The 19,486-nt window shown below is 46.8% G+C and overlaps 1 protein-coding gene across 2 annotated transcripts in view; it reads right to left on the bottom strand.

Annotated features, from left to right (window-relative positions):
- The window catches only part of PRDM1 (PR/SET domain 1), a 346,876-nt gene that overhangs the window by 190,122 nt on the left and 137,268 nt on the right, over positions 1 to 19,486 (bottom strand). The window contains exon 1 of one of the 2 annotated variants that reach the window (XM_085611247.1): positions 6,318 to 6,586. The exons of the other annotated variant lie outside the window; for it this stretch is intronic. The gene's annotated coding sequence lies outside the window, so the exon portion shown is untranslated. Of the gene's footprint in view, positions 1 to 6,317; positions 6,587 to 19,486 lie in introns of those variants that run through there. 2 annotated transcript variants of the gene reach the window in all.

A 19,486-nucleotide genomic window follows, 5' to 3' on the forward strand; every position in this document is an offset into this window, starting at 1 on the left:
CCGGTGTGGGTGCAGGTAAGGGAGCTACAGGTGCTTGAGGCATATCCGGTGCAAGCCCCGCTGGGAGCTGAGGTGCCACTGGTTGAGAACCTGGCATAACCAGTACAGACCCCTCGCTCTCCTTCACCACCTTCCTTTTCTTGCTACCCCTTGCTCTTTTCACTAAAGGGGGGAAGGCCGCCTTGGGTGGAACTATCGCCCTCCGGGGGCGCTCTGGCGCTACTGGCTCCGTACCCTCTTCGCTGTCCGACTCGGGCGCCTCCCCTCCAGCATCCTCAGGTAACTCGCCCTCGCTCTCCTCATCCTTGTTCAGCTTCGCCAATACCGGTTTTAAAAACTGGGCAATCTCTGATTCCAATGCTGTGATAAAAAATTAACAATCCCCTGTACACACTTTAGTTGTTCACCCCAATCCCAGCGACACTGCAAGAGAAATCTACCGGAACAGGATCAATGGAAATTGCACTTTTAACCTTGAGAGTAAGAGTCCCAGACCTCAACCATTAGGCCCCAGTGACTCTATCGTGTTAGCCGCTTGCAATACAAAACACCCCTGCAAAGAAACGTCCGCTCTCCGCGCTTTCGGTCTGTTCCCAGCGCCCCCGCCAGCCGCTGCCTAAGCCTTGCTCGCGCTACGGCGTGAAAATTGCTTCGGTCAGCCACGTGTTGCGCGCCCGCAACTCCAAAAACCCGCCTCAGCACCTCTAGAGCGGGACCAGCCCTCGCAGCTGGCAAGATCCTCCAACCCCCACGGGGACCAACACCCTGCGCGCCGAGACCCAGAGCCTTGCGGGGAACCCTACTACAGCGCCCGCTACGCAGATGCAAGAACGGCAAGGCCACCGCGCCACACCCGGAGCCCCGCGGCACAAGTTCAGAATACCGCCGGCCGCCCACTGAGCCCCGGGAGCCGCGCCTGTGACCCCACTGGCCCGGCACCTTACCTGAAGAACAGCTCCGCCACATCCCGAGATCACCGCCGCACGCTCCGCAGCCCGACCAGCTCACAGCCCCAACGACCAGCAGCTAAGCAGCCCGACAAGACGCAGTCCCGACGACCAGCAGCCCGACGACGATCCTCGACGACCTTCACGACCTCAGCAACCGCGGGGAGATATCCAAGATAAAACAGGAGCCGTCGTCCAGGGCGGGAATCACCGCAAGAGAGAATGAGTGGAGGTGAGATGCGGGCCTAAATAGCCCCCATGCCCCAACCCCACTCATCCCTACCGGAAGTTGACGTTGGGCCTACGATGCGGTGCCCCGGAAGGACAACCCACGGCCAGCAACCAATTAGGTTGCTGGCCATGCCCGCGCTAAAGGGGGTGTGTCACAGGGTCGGGGGTAAAGGGCCCTAAGGGCGCGCTTCCCGATGGTCGCGCTTGGCATTTTAGATCCAAGTGGCAAATAGCAACATGGATTCCATGCGGATGCCATGAACAAGGGGCATCCTGCTGTGATATGGCTGTTAGTGCACAGGGCCTGTTTTATAGCTTGGTGCATTTCTTTGTTTTGGATCATATTATGTTTGTATTCTTTTGGTCTATCTCCGTCATTCTATTAGTGTCAGTGGCTTAATGATAGGGTTTAAAAAAGATAGTGCACTTCCATCTGAAGTTAGAAGCCCTTGTGGTGCATATTTTCAGTTTCTTCCACACCTGATAGCAATAACAAAGAGAATCATTTGGGTTTTCAATATATGGAATCTGTATGATTCAGAAAACCAACCAATGAACGGCAACTTTGAGTTTCAATCAGCTGTTAGCAGTTTCTGCTGGCCAAAGTGTATTCCCAGCTACCAAATGACTAAAGCTGACATTTCTTCTCCAATGCAAGTCAATACCTAAGAATAATATGGAATCTGCCTGTAAACAATTTAGATCACTCTAGTGCAAAAGCACAGTCACGCCTAGATCTCTAGTTCTCTTCTGAAAGGGTTAATTCAAGAGTGAGGATGAACAGAATGGTGAGCTACTTAAGGTAGATCCAACCGTCACAAAGCTCCATTTGATACATTCTCCAAGCAACACGCCACAGAATCACAGCATGAACATCCCTTGCCTTGCCTCTACATATGCCCTCTTTCTCAGTCTGGTTTGGGTGCATAATTTAGTTATGCAGTCCTGATGCACAATGAGGCAAATGCAACACACAAGGCAATGGATTCAGAAGAATGCGCACATGATCCATCTGTGCTCTAGATCTACCTTAACGAGCCATAGAGGAAAACTTTCCAACTGAAGGCAAACCAAGGGCTCACGATAATGGAATATCCAACACGGTTATCTTCTCAAATTTTGGGTCAAGGCCGACAATCTGCCTCCTCAAGTCTACTGCTTGTGGGTAGAAATCCTCACCCCACTCTTCCGCAGCAAGTTGTTCATGGTTTATACAACGTCCTCACAGACCACTGCATCTCATTTAGTGCCATTCATCTTATGGTGTTAAAAAATGTGACGACAGATAGACCTTTCTAGTTTCATAATATAATAAACCGAAGTATTGGCTATCAGACTCGGCTTTAGTTATCACTTGTATTTATGATGGAAGAGTAAGTGTTTGACTCCAAAGTGTTTGACTCTGTTCACATCAATGTGCCTGCAGGAAAGTTAAAGTAAGTCTTGCTACTCTACCAGAGAAAGATAATTCCGTGGACATTCCAAAATGTGCTTCTTTATTTTCAATGTGCAAGAGAACTACAAATTCTTCCTCGACAGGCAGTGGCGGCTCCCCCATAGGGGTGTGGGGGCGTTGCCCCACTGCTTTCTCGCCGTGCGAGAAGGCAGAAACATAAACGGTAATAACTACCATTTTATGTTTCTGCCTTCTCGCACGGCGAGAAAGCAGAAGTGCCTGGTTGGGGGTGGGCAGTCCTGCTCGAGGGCAGTGGGGGAGTGGCTTGCCCACTGTTGTGCGTGCTGACTGTTTGGTCGGCCAAACGAAAGTGACAGTAATCGCAGAAACGCGCGGCACGCGCGCCCGCGCACATGCACTGTAGCTCTATGCTGGCCTGGTAGCACTTTTTGGAGCCCTCTCAAAAAGTCTCGCCAGACCAGCGCATGGTCAGGCGACACCTAACAAACGGGGTGAGGGTGGGATGGATAAAGCAACACGGACAACGGGAGGGTAAGAGGGAACAAGCAACAGAGGGTGGAAGCAACCTTGCAACACAGACAACCACCGAGCAACACGGACAACAGGGAGGAGGGAGGGACCCAGCAACATTGGAAAAGGTGAGACAATTAACAAGCAACATGTAAAATAGGAGGGTGGGTGGGAACAAGCAACATGGACAATGGGAGGGTGTCTGGGAACAAGCAACAGGAACAATGGGGGGGTGGGAACAAGCAACATGGACAACGGGAGGGTGTGTGGGAACAAGCAACACTGACAACAGAAGGGTGGGAGGGCAACAAACAACACGGACAACAGGAGGGTGGGAGGGAAGAAGCAACATGGACAGTGCGGTGAACATTATGCAACAAAGCAAAACCCACAAAATTGTAGTGTTGGTGGCATTCAGATCTAATCCCAGTTTTTTTTTATCCCAACCCAGATCCTGTGCTCAATTTGAGCCTGTGGCTGCAAGCTGGCCCACTGGCACTCATTTTTGGGGACTGCCACTTATTTTTCCTCAACAGACTTTGATCCAAAGAAGAGAGAAAAATACAAAAGGAGGAAAGGAGGAAGAGAAAGATGGAAAACAGTGACAAAGGGAGACAGCTGGGATGAGAAAAATGCTCACAACTTTGATAAAAAGGCAGAGAATGTCTGCTGGTGGAGGAACTAGGCATGAGGTGGCATCAAGACATGCAGTCTTGGTATTGGGCGCCTGACTTTGGTAAAACCAGCTGCTGGCTTCTGAGCAAAACTTTGGGCTCCGTCAGTTAGGGCCTGAATTAGATTACGGTGGAGGGGTTACCCTGTCACAATGGTGACAGATATCCAGTCCGCCGAAATATAAATCCCATTATGTCCTTTGGGATTTATATTTCAGCGGACGGGATATCCGTCGACGCTGTAACGGAGTAACCCCTCTGCCGAGATCTAAATCAGGCCCTTAGTCTTTTTAAATTCAGCCCTGTCCATTTCCACACAGTTACAAAAGACTGACGTAGCCGGACTGGCCGTAGCAGGCACCGGGCAATCCCTCGGTGGGCCGCACGGGTAGGGGCCGGTTTTGGGCCCCTGGAGGCCGTTTTTGTTATAGGGCCGTTTTTGCAGCATAGTTGCAAAATCTGCCCTGTAACAAAATCGGCTGAAAACCGGCCCTGGCAAAGAGCTCGGCGGCACCCCCAACCCCTTTGCCAGGGCAGGTTTTGGTTCCCAGTCCGGCCCTGTCTGTCAATGGGGTCGAAATGCTTCTCAAACTACTCCTATTTTCCCAGCAGACAAAATGCTGATAAAAATCTTTATGTAGTTGTGTACATTTCCTTAGCTCTAACGTCTGTGGGTCGGATCTGCGGGTCGGCCACCGCATGGACAATTTAGAGGAGCGATAAGCATTGAAATCTACAATATGTATACATTTCCATCCTGCCGATTTTCGTGACACTTGAAAAAGTCACAACTGCTTATAGTTCGCAAGATGAAACCTAAGATCTGTAAATTTCCATCTTACTTAAAGATATATAAAAATTAGCCTGAAAAACTTTGTCCTTTCAGTGCACCACACCTCTGCAGACAAACGAGTAAATCAGTAGTAGTATTGCTAATGTCACAGGCCAAATAGGAGGTCTAAATATCAAGAAGGTTAAGAAATATTGCATTGACACAGAGCTACTTTTAAACAGCAACCAGCTATTACTGTGTACAATATAGTTGTCACATCTGAGTTATTCAATGTTCAAATAAGACATAATTTGTTTCAACAGGATTGTCAATCAGCCCAGAAAAACCTCATATAAATCTGCAAAGAAGAACGTAGACACTGAAGTGTTAAACCAGGAAGAGAAACTGGCAGATGAGAGGGGCATGGAGATACTTATCAGTAGCTATCTGTCATTTTCTGATGCCCAAGTCTTCCTTCACGGACAGGATTGTGTGTTAATGACCTTTCACCTACATTTGCTTCATGTTTTATTTGAATATTATTTTCTAGAGTGTAAAAAAAGGTTTGATAGAAGCCATAACATGATGCAATGTAGGTTATTTTAGATCTCCCGTCCCACAAGATCTAACACAAAGTGTAGATATCACCAAATAAGAAGCCAGAAATGTTCAAGCAAGTACAAGGATGATCAAAACAACTAAGTGCTGAAACAGTCACAGGTGTTGTAATCCCTTCGATAATCTGGTTTGTGCTATTATCGCACATTCGGTATTCTGAGTTTTGCAGCGTACCCAGCACCCAAGCAATTTTACTGTGGTAAATTTTAGCAGTTTGGACCTGGTGAGATTTTTCAGTGGAAAAATGTAGGGTAAATTATTTTATTTATCTATTACAAATTACATATAAACAAGCACCATACATTGTTACAATGTGATTATGTGGCAGGCATCAAACTCCATTCCAGCGGCATGGGTACATATGCTCGCCTTGTAAAGTGCCCTGACGTGAGGGAAAATGTTACAGGACAGTGAACAAAACAGATGCGCAGTATATGGTAGAGAGACTTTAGTATTCTGGCACAGCAAAGAGTGGGTTTGGGTCCCGAGATGGGGCCAGGGGATGCAGTATGCATCCAGTATGCATCCTTGAGCCAGAGAACCACTTTACTCCCCAACCCACAAGAGGGTGTCGCCGAACAGACCGTAGCGTCCGTGTTCTGCGTGTCTGGGAGAGTGGCATGGTCTGCAGTCTGGGCTAAACATGTCATCAGAGGTCCCCAGATATCCTCAGATCTAGAACTCTGGGGTTACAGGCTGGCATAGATCTCGCTTTGTGGGGTCAATTGTTATACTTGTGTCATTTGGTGTTGAACGCACCAATCCTACATGTAGCCCCCCCCCCCCCTGTTTTTATTAGGTATTTACCTCATCCAGGTCTAATGTTATTTATCAGGTGTGATAATTGCCCCCCCCACACACACATTCCTGTCCACTCATAATGGGGGTCTGAATCTCCAAGTGAAACACACTATCTTGTTCTCCCTCCGTCTGCTTCTCCTCCCAGTGCCAGCCCCATGTTGGCCAGTGGACGTTTAAAAGGCTTAATTAAATCCAGTCAAAGTGCAAAAAGCAAGCAGAAAATGTCCCGTGGCCTTAAAGGAGGTAGAAATAAGCACACCAGACAGTCCCTCCTCGTTTCCTGTCTTCCAATGTGTCTAAAATTGCAAATCCCAACGCTACATCGGGCTTTCCTTCCCCTGACTCACCTGTCTGTGCGCCTTTGCTGAAATCCTCTAAGCTCGCCGCTAGGACTGCTCCCTCGACGGTGCCCGCGCCATGGCCTTCCTGCCTCGCCTCTCCGAGTGCCAAGGAAATGTTATTGTAGCTCCTGACGCCGCGCTCTGCCCTCCGCAGCGCTGGGAAGATGCTCAAGCAGGCGTCAGCTGAAGAGCCACACTAACAGCTGAGCCACGCAGGCCAGCGCCGCAGTGTGGCATGAGGAGAACGACAGCCTCCCGCGCCCCCCCTCCACTGCTTGGAATCATCCGTTGGGGGTCATGGCTCGCCCCCTCCCGACCCCTGCCGCACTCTGCCCCGGCCGCTCGCTCCTCAGGCCTCCGTCTACAAGGGATGGAGTACCCACCCCACGCACCGGGAGTGTTTGCTTAAGGAGCACCGGTGCAACAGGGGCCTTGTTAACCATTAACCACTGCCATGGAGATCCATTTATGCTTTCCATGCCTGCTCGTTAACGTGGTTTTAACATAGGTTTGCAAAAATTCATTTCTTCTCCTGCGCCTATTTTTTTCCATTTTACCCGAGAGGACGATTTTCTGGAACTATTTGAATGAGGCCTGTTCGCCGGTACTTCTATTACTTTCAGTCCTAGCAGTAGGCAATTTGTTTGCATAATACAGAACTATCTTACAAGACATTAGTCTCTATTATAACTACAGCAGCAAAAAGAAAATCATGACAAGAGAACAGAAGGCAATGACCTTGTCTTTCTGAATGTCCATGTATACCATGAGTCACCAGCCAACGACCAATCAGCTCTCCGTCCACTCAAGAAGGCCCTCCTGCCTGCAGCCACTCTAATGCTTAATGTTGGTATGCTGTTGGCTTCCTCGCAATATACGTCCATGATGCTTGTAGGAGCACTGGCCGCTATGTATTTCACATGTTGCGTGTTGGAGTGGACGTGTTGTGCAGGAAGGCAGTATCCGCAACTGCGACTGAATTTTGGTGCACAAATTGAAAAATTCCAATTGCAATTGCTGGAGTTTCCATGCTGGGTGCCACTAAAGTTACAGCACATTAAATGTACCCTTATTTTTTCCTAACAGTTGGTTCTCCCTAGTCTTTCAGTGGTGTGCAGGTGTCGCATATCTTAGAGTTTCAGTTCAGTGCAGTGATTTAAGGTGCTTGCTTGTCCACCCCGTGTCTGCATGCAATTCTCCCGACTGCTGGTTATAAGAGTTAGACTAGGCAATTGTGGTAGAAGGTTTCTAGTGCAGATCAAAAAAGAATAATGACAAGTGAACAATGTTATTTGGGGTTTTAAGAAAGCAGGAGTTTTACTGCATAACTGTTTGAGCTCTAGATTGCACCAGTGGCGCCAGGGCAGATCTCATCAAGTGGAATAATGTTATCCAGCAGAAGGTTCCAATGGCGTAACACAAAATGATGGGGCGCCCCTGAAGAATGTGACAAGGGACCCTGCCATTTCTCAAATCGCATGGATAGTCATTGGTCTTGGGCTCAATGGGGGCCCCTTAAATGGATGTGCCCCCCCCCTATGCTGCAGGGCCTGTGTGGGAAAGCAGAGTAGCTTTTCCTAGCGTTTACCTATTTCTTATTCCATGCCATTGCATGCATTCTGAAAGGTATGCAATGGCATGGGTTAGAGGGTGAGGGGCCCTCTCCAAAACAAGTAACCCCCCCCCAACACCCCCCCCCCCTCCTCCTCCGCCCAGCAGAGGCTGCGAGGGACTCCGTTACGCCCCTGGATGGTTCAGATATTTCCTCTCTCAAGAGGAACAGTGGTTGTAAGTTGTTTCAGAAGTACGAGAATAGGTCTGAGCTGTCTCGCATTCTGTGCAGCAGGGGGCAGCTGAGGGCAAAAAGCAGCAGTAGCTCCTCTGCCATGGCGAAGAAGCATCACCCCCCTGCCTGCTATCAGTGCGCATGTAGGTTTAGCCACCCATCTCAGGCTGGCCAAACCCATATGCGCACTGAGCTGGTTCCAACCCAAGCTGCATTGCCAGGTTGGAGACAGCAGGCAGAGGCTCCCAGTCTCCCTGGGAGCACAAATCGAGGGCGCTCAGGCCAATCCTGAAGTTGCTCTCTTGCATGAGAGCAGCTTCAGGATTGGCTGCAGGAGAGGCTGGAAGCTTCTGCCTGCAGTGGAGAGACGAGAGGAGTAGAACACCAGCGATGCTGCGGGCAAGTTATTTTTTTCTTCTTTCTTTCTCGGCCTCAACTCCCCTGCCACTCTGCCCTAATGCCGGACGCTACTAGGAAAACGATATGCAAGGTGTTTTTCATCAAGGGATGTTTGAGAGATGCGTTTTCAGCGGATTCCTAAGATAAGAGGCTCTGTTTGGCTGGCCAATGCTCTTCTGATCCTTTATCTGCACAATACCAAAGGGCCCCCAGGTCCATGAAGGCTGACGCTTCACACCTTCAAGCGCATCCTTCCAACCTCATAACACAAACCATAAAGGGGAGTTTTCTGAGGGCAGCTAGGGAGCACTGGATGTAGCTCTAGACAGAGATACACGTACTCTCTGAGCAGCAATGTATGAATTAATGACTGAAGAAGGAGCAATGTACGAATTACTGATTGAGAAGCAATCACAATAGCTACTGACTTAGAAGCAATGAAATACATTACCCAACAAAGAGTATTTTATGAATCACTGAAGCTATACTATTAAGAGCAAAAATTGAAACTATTGTTAAGAAATTGTACAATTATAAGTTCATAACTGATTTACACTACTGATGAGGCGCAATGAGGTAAATTACTGACCGAGGGGAAAGTCGTTAAGGAAACTTTCCAATTTTTCCAAAAACCGCCATATTTGTGATATCTGTGCTGCTTTAGCAAACGTTGAAATTATTAAATAGTAGTTTCATTTGTTTATGTGGAAACAACTTTTTGGTAGTAGACCAATAACTCCATGGCTTTAAGCCTTTAATTACCCTAGTACCCCTTTTTTGCATTTGATGGGCAAGTAAATTAACCCCCTTCTCCGTGGTAGTTTGTCAAGAAAAATGCTAATTCGCAGTTTTCACTTCAATCGATCTTAGTTTTTTTTGATACACCATATAAAATAGCAAAACATTTTTTAATTTCTTTTATGAATTCCTACATGTATTAGTAATGCTTCAGAAGGATCACAATTTCCTTATGTCACTTTGAGTAAATGTAAGAAAAGCTAATCGTCTTTTTCTTAGTGGCTGTGCCTGAAAAGCATAAGATTAATTGGCTAAAGGGATCCGACACCTCATTTTCCATTATTACTCACTCATTGAATCATTGCTCCTGAAAACCTAACAATCACCCACAACCAAACCAAAAAGTTAAATTCTGACACTATTCACATAGGCAAATTGAGTTATAAACATGCGCTTCGGAATGCCCAGAATGCAAGATTCTCACATTTCGCATTCCAGCCTGGAGAAGGCTGTATTTTTACTTCAGCCAAGGGCTGGTGTAAATCCCTATCCAGGGTAGGATGGGCGTGGATAACCACTAGTTTAGTAGGGATATAGAGGAAAAGGTTTCTCGACAGGAAAATATATTTTCCCCGCAGAGAAAACAAGCATTTGTAAAGCCAATAAGCATAGCCTGTGCAAGATTAATTGGCTTTGTCAATGTTTTTTAGCCATGCTGTACTGTAGCAATGGCCGTGTGATAGTGCTTTTTAGGTCTCGCCTAGCAGTGCGCAAGCGCTGCTCTGAGAGACTTATTGTAAGGAGCTTTCAAAAGCTCACCACACGCGGGTAACCGCAAGCAATAGGCCACACACGCACGAGCGTGGCCTATTGCTTGCGGTTACCCGCACGGGTGCCATATGTTTTGAATTATTGTGCCCAGACACGGGCGCGATAATTCAAAACATATGGCCTGGTGCTCGCTCTCGCGCGCACCACTCGCGGGACGCTGCATTCCTTGTTTTACTGTTGTCAGTGGCCACAAGGCTTATCTGAAGTACATTTCAGTTTATGGATTCACTGAGTAGACCCACCCCTGGGTGCACATTACCCCCTTCTCGCTGGTGCAGACACCACGCCCTGCAGAGGAAATCTAGATTGTTACAGGGTTAAAAATTTTCCCCAAACCGTTTACGTGTGCACGCGGATCGCGACCACAAGCAGCTATCCATGAAATTGTATATTTATATCGCTTAGAGTTTTATAAAGCGCCACGCGTCACCCAGACCAATTCAGAACGCGCTTTCACACTGCTCCCTAACCCTGCGTCCTCCATGAGTAAACAGAGCCTGCCCTCTTAACCCACAGCCCCCGGAAGGCCCACCACACAGACAATGTGTGCCTTGTTCTGTGAGCCTGCGGGCTCTCGACTCGCACACCCCCTTCCAAAGCATTCAACCTGCTTTGTTTACAGAACAAAGCGGTGCCGTAAAGCAGCAGGGAAGGGCTGTTATTGCAGCAAACTGAAACACCGCAATAATGAACGTTGCGTGCAACAACACACGCCCACGGCGTCTATACAAACAACTGCGTGCAAATTGTACCAACAGTGAATCACGCCGAGGGATTTTGAGCGCGCAGTGAAGCATGGCTGAGAACTGAAAACCGAGGCATACATAATCTCAAAATATCAGTTCCTGCTGCTCCATTGGGGATAAAGAGGGATGACCAGGCATCTACCAATTCTCTCCCCTCCCATGCAATACTAGTAGTTCATTATACTCCTGGCACACAGACCTATGACATCACAGGGTGGCAAATCTGGATCTGTGTGCAGTTGTGCCTTTGGCAATGGAAACTACTGAGTGCGCAAGGTTGGTCAATTGCTGAACCTCGAGCCCAGTTGGGCACAATTACCGTGCTAAGAAATAACACGGGGTGCTCTGTTCACTATACACAGAAACAAAATCATATGTGCACGGTGCAGGAACAAGCGGCTTCTAGTCCAGACCTGGCGAGCCTACTCTATCCATCTCATCAGTAAAATCACTAAATCACTGCCCTCTCCGTTAAGGCCCACGTCTCCATCTCACCACTAATGCTCCTCAGAGGCGTGATGCAAACGGTACACCCCCCGAACGTGATATGGACCCCCTCACCGCGTCTCCCATGTTTCCAAATACATTCAGTGGCTTTGGGCAGAAAGCCCCCCGCATCTCCAGAAGTGTAGCAGGGGCCTGCGTTACGCCCCTCATCTTCCTTTCTCTATTAACACCCATCTCCCTCTTACAGCGCCCCCTCTCTCCGCTGACTTCCTGTCATGTTCCTACCATTGACTAATGTCTCCCTCCTACTGTTAACACTTTCCCCACTCACTAGTCAGGCCCTGCCTGCTTCTCGCTCCCCATTAACGCCCCTGCTGCCTCTCTCTCACCATTAACGACCCTGCTGCCTCCCTCTCACCACTAACAGCCCGTCTCCGTCTTCTCTCCCTCTCTAGTGGACGAGTACATCATGATGGCGAAGGAGAAACACGGCTACAACATTGAGCAGGTGGGTGCCGCGCACAGCTCGGCCTTTTGACTGCCAAGTTTGCGCGCTGCAACCAGAAAGCGTCTATTTGTAACGACGAGGGAACCGGAACTGGGGTGTGGGGCGGTCTCCTGTCATCCAGTGGGGGCTGGCCTCCACAGACAGCTTCTGTAAACAAGGAGCTTTAAAATAATCGTGTGTGGGAGGCTTATGGTGGGGTCTCAGGCAGTGACGAGAACAACATGTTTTGGGCTAGGTGCTGCGTGGGAAGCACGGTTCTGGTACGGGTTGGGGACCGGCTGAGGTCATGGTATGAGGCTGGTTGTGTAGTGGGGCTGCTGTTGCTGGCCTGTAACTTGGGCCCTTTCATAATATTGGATCGTCCAGCTTTGCCCTACCTTCAAGGCTCTAAACATCACTACTACACATCACACAAAAAACCTGCACTCAAAACCTTTGAAAACCCTAGGCCTTAACCCTGATCGATGCAAGTCTGGAGAAGAAAAACAAGCATTGGCATAGCCAATAGGTCTCGCCTTTGGGAACTTATAAGTGTTTAGCCATGCAACAGTTAATGTTGTTGCAGTAAGGATATTGTGCTGCATAACTTAATACTTATAAGGTCGCAAAGGCGAGATCTATTGGCTATGCCAATGCTTGTTTTGTTTTAATTTCAACCATGCTGCACAGCTGCCACGCTGCTGTAAAACATGCTTAAAAAATTGACACAGCTATTTGGCTTTGTCAATGTTTTTTGGCATGTTCTACTAGAGTGTGGCTGGTTTTTTTTGGTGGAGTTTTATATAGCACAAACTAGACCCGAAAGTATCAGGGGCATTACATGAGCACCAGTGCAGCATGGTTGAAATAAAAATGATAAGACAACGCAAGCGATTTTTTTATTGTTTTGTTTCAACATTTTTGAATATGGGTCCCAAGGTTCAGGCAGCAGGGAGATAAGCATACTTTTGTCTCACGGGGCAACTAGCTGTACAGACATGAAGGCACAAACCCCCCTCCCCTCCCCCAAACACACTAATAGATAAATAATTCTGGGCCCGCAGCCAGACTCATCACAGTAAATTATTTATTTTCCAGTGACCACTTAACCAGACAGGCTGAACAAAGCACTGAAAGGGGCAACGTTACAGGAGGAGTCTGAGTGATTCTCCAACCTCTCATCCAACAGTCATGGTGTGCCAGACCATGAAACGCATATGCCTCTCCCAACCCCCTTCAGCGACCAGGAGTCAAACAACCACCTCACAATTTTAGAAATTGCAAAAGAGAAGCTTGTTGCATCAGATACTGGGCACGGGGTGCCCCATACTCCTTGTCAAAATCAAATTACACCCACCCATCTATTACCTTGCGTTTGATCGGGTGAACAGTCTGGGAAGCAAAGAGGAATTTCGCCTCCCAAACTCTCTCAAAGATTTGAAGTTCACTGAAAAGTTTTAACAAATGAGTGTCTGCTCCTCTCCCAGGCAACCCAGTAAGTCTCATCAGCAGCACCCATGAAAAACAAGCAAGGATGGCAGTGGAGGGGGTTACGGGGAAAGCAACACAAAATGCGCCATGAAAATGCCAGTGCCGGCAGCATCATTGTAGGATTTGTTTCCTGGAGGAAGGACATGGGGCAAGCAAAAATGGGGGTGGGAGGCAGGGGCAAGTAGATAGTATTTGCAGAGCGCACTAAACCCATAGGTGTGAAGTACCCTCAACCTACATGAAGAATAGGACAAGCATGTTGATCAATTCTCCTTTGAAATGGTGAGGTGGATACTTCATCTCATCCCTTCCCATGCCACTATAACTAACTCATCTAGTGTTGCTATTATCTTTACCCACTGGAACCTGCTTTCCCGCATTTGCACTGGAGACAATCAAGTACCAGAAATTAAAGACTGATACAGGAGGGGATGAACTACTCACACCTGGTGTGTGACAAGATAATATTTCTTGAGGATGTACAGCTAGGTGTAAAACAGAGGGCACTGTTGTCCTGAAGAAAATAAGCAGAAAGTGTGCAAGAACGCAGTGTTGCATGGAACATAGTAATGTGTAAAAATCACTATTTCTCAGGCCCGGCAGCTCATTCCAATCAAGGTGGTCGCTTATTGCCACCCAATTCAGGAAGACAATGGCATAACCCAGACCACTGAGCAGCTATAAGAACCGACCCAGTGTTTCTCAGTGGTATATTTGTTTAATAGGTATTCATGAACTGAAGGAAATATATAGTTCACATTCTAAGCCATAGTACCAAACGCAGGTACCTCTAAATACATATACAGTAGGATTCTCATGACGACATTGAAAGCACATAGTCACATCCAACGTGAGTGGAGGGTCAGGACTTGAGAGAGGAAATACTTTTAACATGCTTCATACCATGTAGCATCACAATCTATTTTGAAAGAAATGAAACTTTAAATGGTGATTATTATGATTAAATATTGGTTAATGTCACTTTTGTGCAAAAAAGATAATGAAAGTCTCATTGAACCCTTCTGGTAGGTTAAATGTGCAGGGTAGAAATATGGACATCTAATTTCTCTGAAACAGAGAAAATTTACACCCGTTTTTCTCTGACGCCAGCACCAAACTATATTTTCATAACATGTGCCAGCCCAGTAAGGGATGACAACTTTAGCAGGGATGGCTCCTCCACGTGGGCAGAGGAGCGTCGCCCCACTGCTTTCTCGCAGTGCGAGAAGCAGAAAAATAAAATGGTATTTTAAATATCAAACATACAACTCCCAATAGCTCAATATAACAGTTATTGTTAAGACAATCCAGGAAACGAATAACAAGTACAGAAAATCTATCTAAATTTCATGACTTTGGCTCGATTTCCATTGAAAATCATATAAATGTTGAAATGACAGAACAGATTTTGCCTGTTTTCAATATAAAAGCACAACAGAAGTATTTTGGACTAAATATATTTTGTGAATGAGGTTTGGTGCAGCAATGCTTACACCCATCAATTCAATTTCATAAACTTTAGAAAGCTGAAAATGTCGATATTTTCCCTGAAGGTTCATGAAGAAAGTGATTCTAAACTACTGCAAATTTTTTGCGGAATTCCTCCCTTTAAAAAAACAACAACATATAAACAAATTTGCTTGACCTTTGTAATTGAATTCTGTTATAGAAATTATCAGAACTGCAGCCCATTAATCGGATTACATGGTTCATTTGTTTATTTTGAGACAGATGTTATAATATTTAGAAGTCGTGTGAATTAATGAACCATTTTCTAAATTTACCGCATGCAGAATTGGGACCATTAATGCTTTACTCTGACACCTTGCGACTGATGAAACCAGGAAAATTCTAAAACAAGAAATAACATCACTAATCTACGTCTTGGGTGTTCAGAGAAAGGGAAGTATATGTCACAGTAAGCTTCAACTTTTCTTGAATAATTCATTAACTAGCTTCCTCACTCCCATTCCCCTCATTTCAAAACTATACGAAAAGCGTTTCTTGTGTTTCTCCTCGAAATGCATAAGTAAGTCATGTTTACGCCTACTCGTAGGAAAACTTTTGGAAATCCAGTCTGAATACTAAGATGTAATTCCCATCCAAGACATGAGTAAGACACAACTCCTCAAATATAAAACTTTGAAAATCCGGTGCATGAGTAAGCTTATCTTATTCCGAGAAACTAGATACCTCACACATAAACTATGAGTAAGGCACAACTACTCATGGAAAATGCTTTAGCTCCAGCAGTTGGCAACTGCATACTTATGTATCCCTAGGCTCTTCTATGTGGTCAGTGTACGGAGCGATGTAATCACGACTTATGGCTGCTTTCCCTCCCCAAACAGAGAAACTTGCTTTGACAGCTCTCTGGCCCATCACTCTTGTCTGCAGGGCACGCGCAACCTTCCCTGTCAGCACTCTGATCAGGAGCGTCACCTAACGTAGCCTTTTGAGTCCTTGCTGTCAGTGTGGAAATAGTGATCAGGGACAGGGTATGATTAGGGCCGAGAAAGGCAAAGAGGTGACAAATGGCTCATCTGTCACAGAGGTGGCGGGAAATCATCCCACAAGTCCCTTCCAGCCTAATCAAGAGCCCAATACCTGCCCTCACCTGAGCCCTGGACACTGTGTAATCAGGCCATACTTTCTCCCTAGCCAATAACAGCAGCAGAGTGCGCGGCTTGGGCAGCCAAGCCTGTATCCCACCAGTAATGAAAGGCAGGGCGATTTTATCACCATCCGTCTTGGCTGAAGGGCAGGCCCATCTCGACGGAGGCCGCTGCAGAAGAAGGGCTTGCTCATCCCAGGCGTGGGCAGGAGGCTAATCAGTTTGATCTGACAGATTTTAATTAAATTAATTAAGCCTTCTCTTAACGGGCCCGATTAGCATCCCAGGAGGGTTTACTTGGGAAAATAAATCCGGACAAGATCAGTCGTAATGCTTCGCTGTCCAGTCGCTGTTTTCTGTCACAAGGGTCAGCAGTACCTAAAAATGGTCATACGAAGGTATCCAGGGAGTCGGTCATGCCACCATGTTAGCATGCACATAATGCCTCACAAGACAGGTGACCCGTTTTTTGCAGCATGATAAGTGTGACCTTGCTCCGGGGAAGGAAAGGGAAGGCTGAGGTGATGCTCTACCATTATCACAGCAAACACAACAAGATGACGGGCGGAGTGCTGAAACTTTTCAACCACTCACTCCCAGTCAAGAGATCTAGGTTGAATCAATCGTTCTTTTGCTCACCATGCCACCCAATTCGGACCCAGCCATATGCAAATCTGTCTTGACCCTGCTTCTCATGGGATCAGTCCTGCCCGAACTGCCAGGTCAAGACTGATTTGCATATGGCTGAGTTCAAACTAGAATGGCATAGTGAGCTAAAAAGGATGGATTTAGGCCCAGGTCTCTATAGTGGGGGTGAATGTTGTAGATTGTTCAGAATTTCGTCCATCAATTGTTCTTTTTGCATTTGTCCCCCGAGTGGGACGGGCATTCCCAGACGTGGGTCCCGTGCTCTCGATGCAACTGGAGTCAAGCTAGCCTGGCTGATAAGAGATAATACCCCGAAACCAGCCCCATGATGCTTGTTTACGATTCAGGAAAGACCTGGCCTGGCAGTTCGGGCTGGAGTGTTCCCATGGGGAGCAGGGTCAAGAGTGATTTCCATACGGCTTGGTCCAAACTGGAATGGCATGGTGAGCAAAAAACGATGGATTTAGGCCCGGATCTCTATACTGGGGGTGAATGTTTGACATTGTTCAGCATTCCGTCCATTAATTGTTTTTTTTTGCATCTGCTATTATCATAGCCACTGACCCAATAGATGCACTTCCTTTTGGCCCCTATCTCACATGGTACAGGAGGGAGAAGTCCATGGTTATTCGGTCTGTCTCATTCTGGAAATGGATGGGGTTGGCCTTATCTCCTGCTTCAGCTGTAAGCGGAGCTATAGTGGGTGCTACCAATTTCCCAAGCACCTGGTTTGAAGATAGTTATAACTGTCATTGGAAGGTGAGAAGCTGGTGCTCCAGTGACAATGACTTTTCAGGAATGCAGCCTTGAGGTTCAGGCCTCTCGATGAACCTCCAACATCAGGACCAATGCTTGTAACTGTGTGTGCTTCCAGGCTTAGTGTAAGATGCAAACGGTGCTACCATGGAACTATGAGCTATAGCAGAAGCTCCAATTCCACAAGAAGGGAGAGTACATTACACTCAAAGAGTAGAGTGAGCAGTGGTTAAAGCAAACCAGAAGCCCGAGAGACTGGGAGACAAGGCTAGAAGATATTTGCTCCTTTGATCCCTACCTCCTTCAGAGTTTTTCCTTGGCCTCTCTAGTGAGATACTCTAATGCTCCAACCTAATATCTGTCCTGGGCTCCTTTGGCCCTTTATGTCACCCTCTTTTGAATTTCTGGGGGAAATTCATTTGAAGGTGAAAGCATTCTTCCTCATGGCTGTTACAGTGAACATGTAGATGGAGTTGTTGGGGTCCATAGTTGCCAGGGTTCCGTACCTCAGGATGTTTCCAGATTGTTTGGTCTTGAAACATAGCCAGAATCTTACTCCAAATGCAACCTCTTTTTTTCCAAATAACACAGGGAATTGTGCTTCTCAAGTGTTCTCTTGCCACATCCTATTTCGAGAATATTAAGATTCACAATTTAGACTGATTTTGATTGTGCATCATGCATCCAAATTATTTGGACTGTCCAGTGTGCAATCAAACTACTTGACATTAAATGTGGACCCGCCAGAATGGATCTGAAATAAACTGTGGGCAGATGCTTGAGGCCTGCCATCTCAATGCTGTTTGACACAGCAGCTAGGGATTTTCCCACAGTCCTCTACGGCGGCTGTACTAGAGGCATGGGTGCCTTTTGGAAAGGGGCTTAGGGGGTTTCTCTGTCAGAGCATCCATTCCTTTCACATTTACAGCTTATAATAGATTGTAGATGAGCACGGTATCAGTTACCAGTAATCTCAAGAGTTTATCAGCATTTAGCCAATACATGACCTCTGCATAAAGATGTTAGTGTATATTTACCAGTAATACATGAAACAATGAAACAATTAAATTCAAATATTTAAATTCACAGTAAATCATTATTTGCCTTCAAATAGTTTGAATTTTATTTTCATTCATTTCGGATCCTTTGAGGTCATAGTAGACAAACTCTTGTTCCTATGAAGGGAGCAAGTAATGAGGTAACACTAGAATAGCAATAAAACCACTGGGCTAGGTATGGGTTACAGAAGGTTTATGGGGGACTGCAACTTGGTTGCTGAAGGTTTTGGAGCTTTAGTCTTGATTTTGACATGTCTGTCTACTCCCATCTTCCACCACTTCCAATTCGGACAGAGATATCCATACACTGTCTTAATTAATGGGGCACAATCATGTTCTACTGCTGGTGTTCAGACTTCATCAGAACTCTTCATATCTACTGGGGACCACTATTCGATTTCATTCTTCAGTTGACTGTTTGGCAAACCTTTTCTGAGCCCAAGCTATGGGCATTTAAAATATTTTTTATTGTTGAGCGCTTGCTAGAAAGGGTCTTATTTAGGTCAGGTACTGGTAAAAATTAATGTTGCTGCAACTTCTGAAAGTGCAGTCTAAAGTGCAGCTGGAGCACCAACCATTTGCCTTGGTCCTCTGTATATTCACAATCTTTCAGCCTGATTATATCTTGTCCGACCTTAGTATGCAACCGCATCATAACTTTGTTCTTCAGGTCATCACTAGGGGTAAATTCTAGGTAGGGCCATCACATTCAGTCACGGCTGGTATGACTCGCACGGGGGTGATTAATAAAAATAAATAGAAACGTACCTTCCCGGGTCCCGCACCGTCTCAGCTCGTGGCCTCGTTCCAAGTTTTCCTGGAACAGGAAGAAGGCAGCCTCCCTCCCCTCCCCTAAGCCAATCATAACGCTGCAATGGCAGCATTGTAATCACAATGCTGCAATGGCAGCATTGTGATTGGTGGGGACACCGATCAGCCAGGCGTCTATTGGGAGGCAATTTTCTCCATGTAGGCTGCATGCAGCCTACATGGAGAAAAGGGAGAGTGCGCATGACTGGTTTGGTCGGCCCCAGAGGGCCGACCAAACAGTCAGGGCCTGCAGCATTGGGCAAGCCACTCCTCCCCTGCCCTCGAGCAGAGCCGCCCACCCGCCAGCCCGCCCCCAACTAAAGACTTCTGCTTTCGCGCAGTGCGAGAAGCAGAAACATAAAAT

Source organism: Triturus cristatus, chromosome 6 (assembly GCF_964204655.1).
Source record: "Triturus cristatus chromosome 6, aTriCri1.1, whole genome shotgun sequence".
Lineage (NCBI taxonomy): Eukaryota > Metazoa > Chordata > Amphibia > Caudata > Salamandridae > Triturus > Triturus cristatus.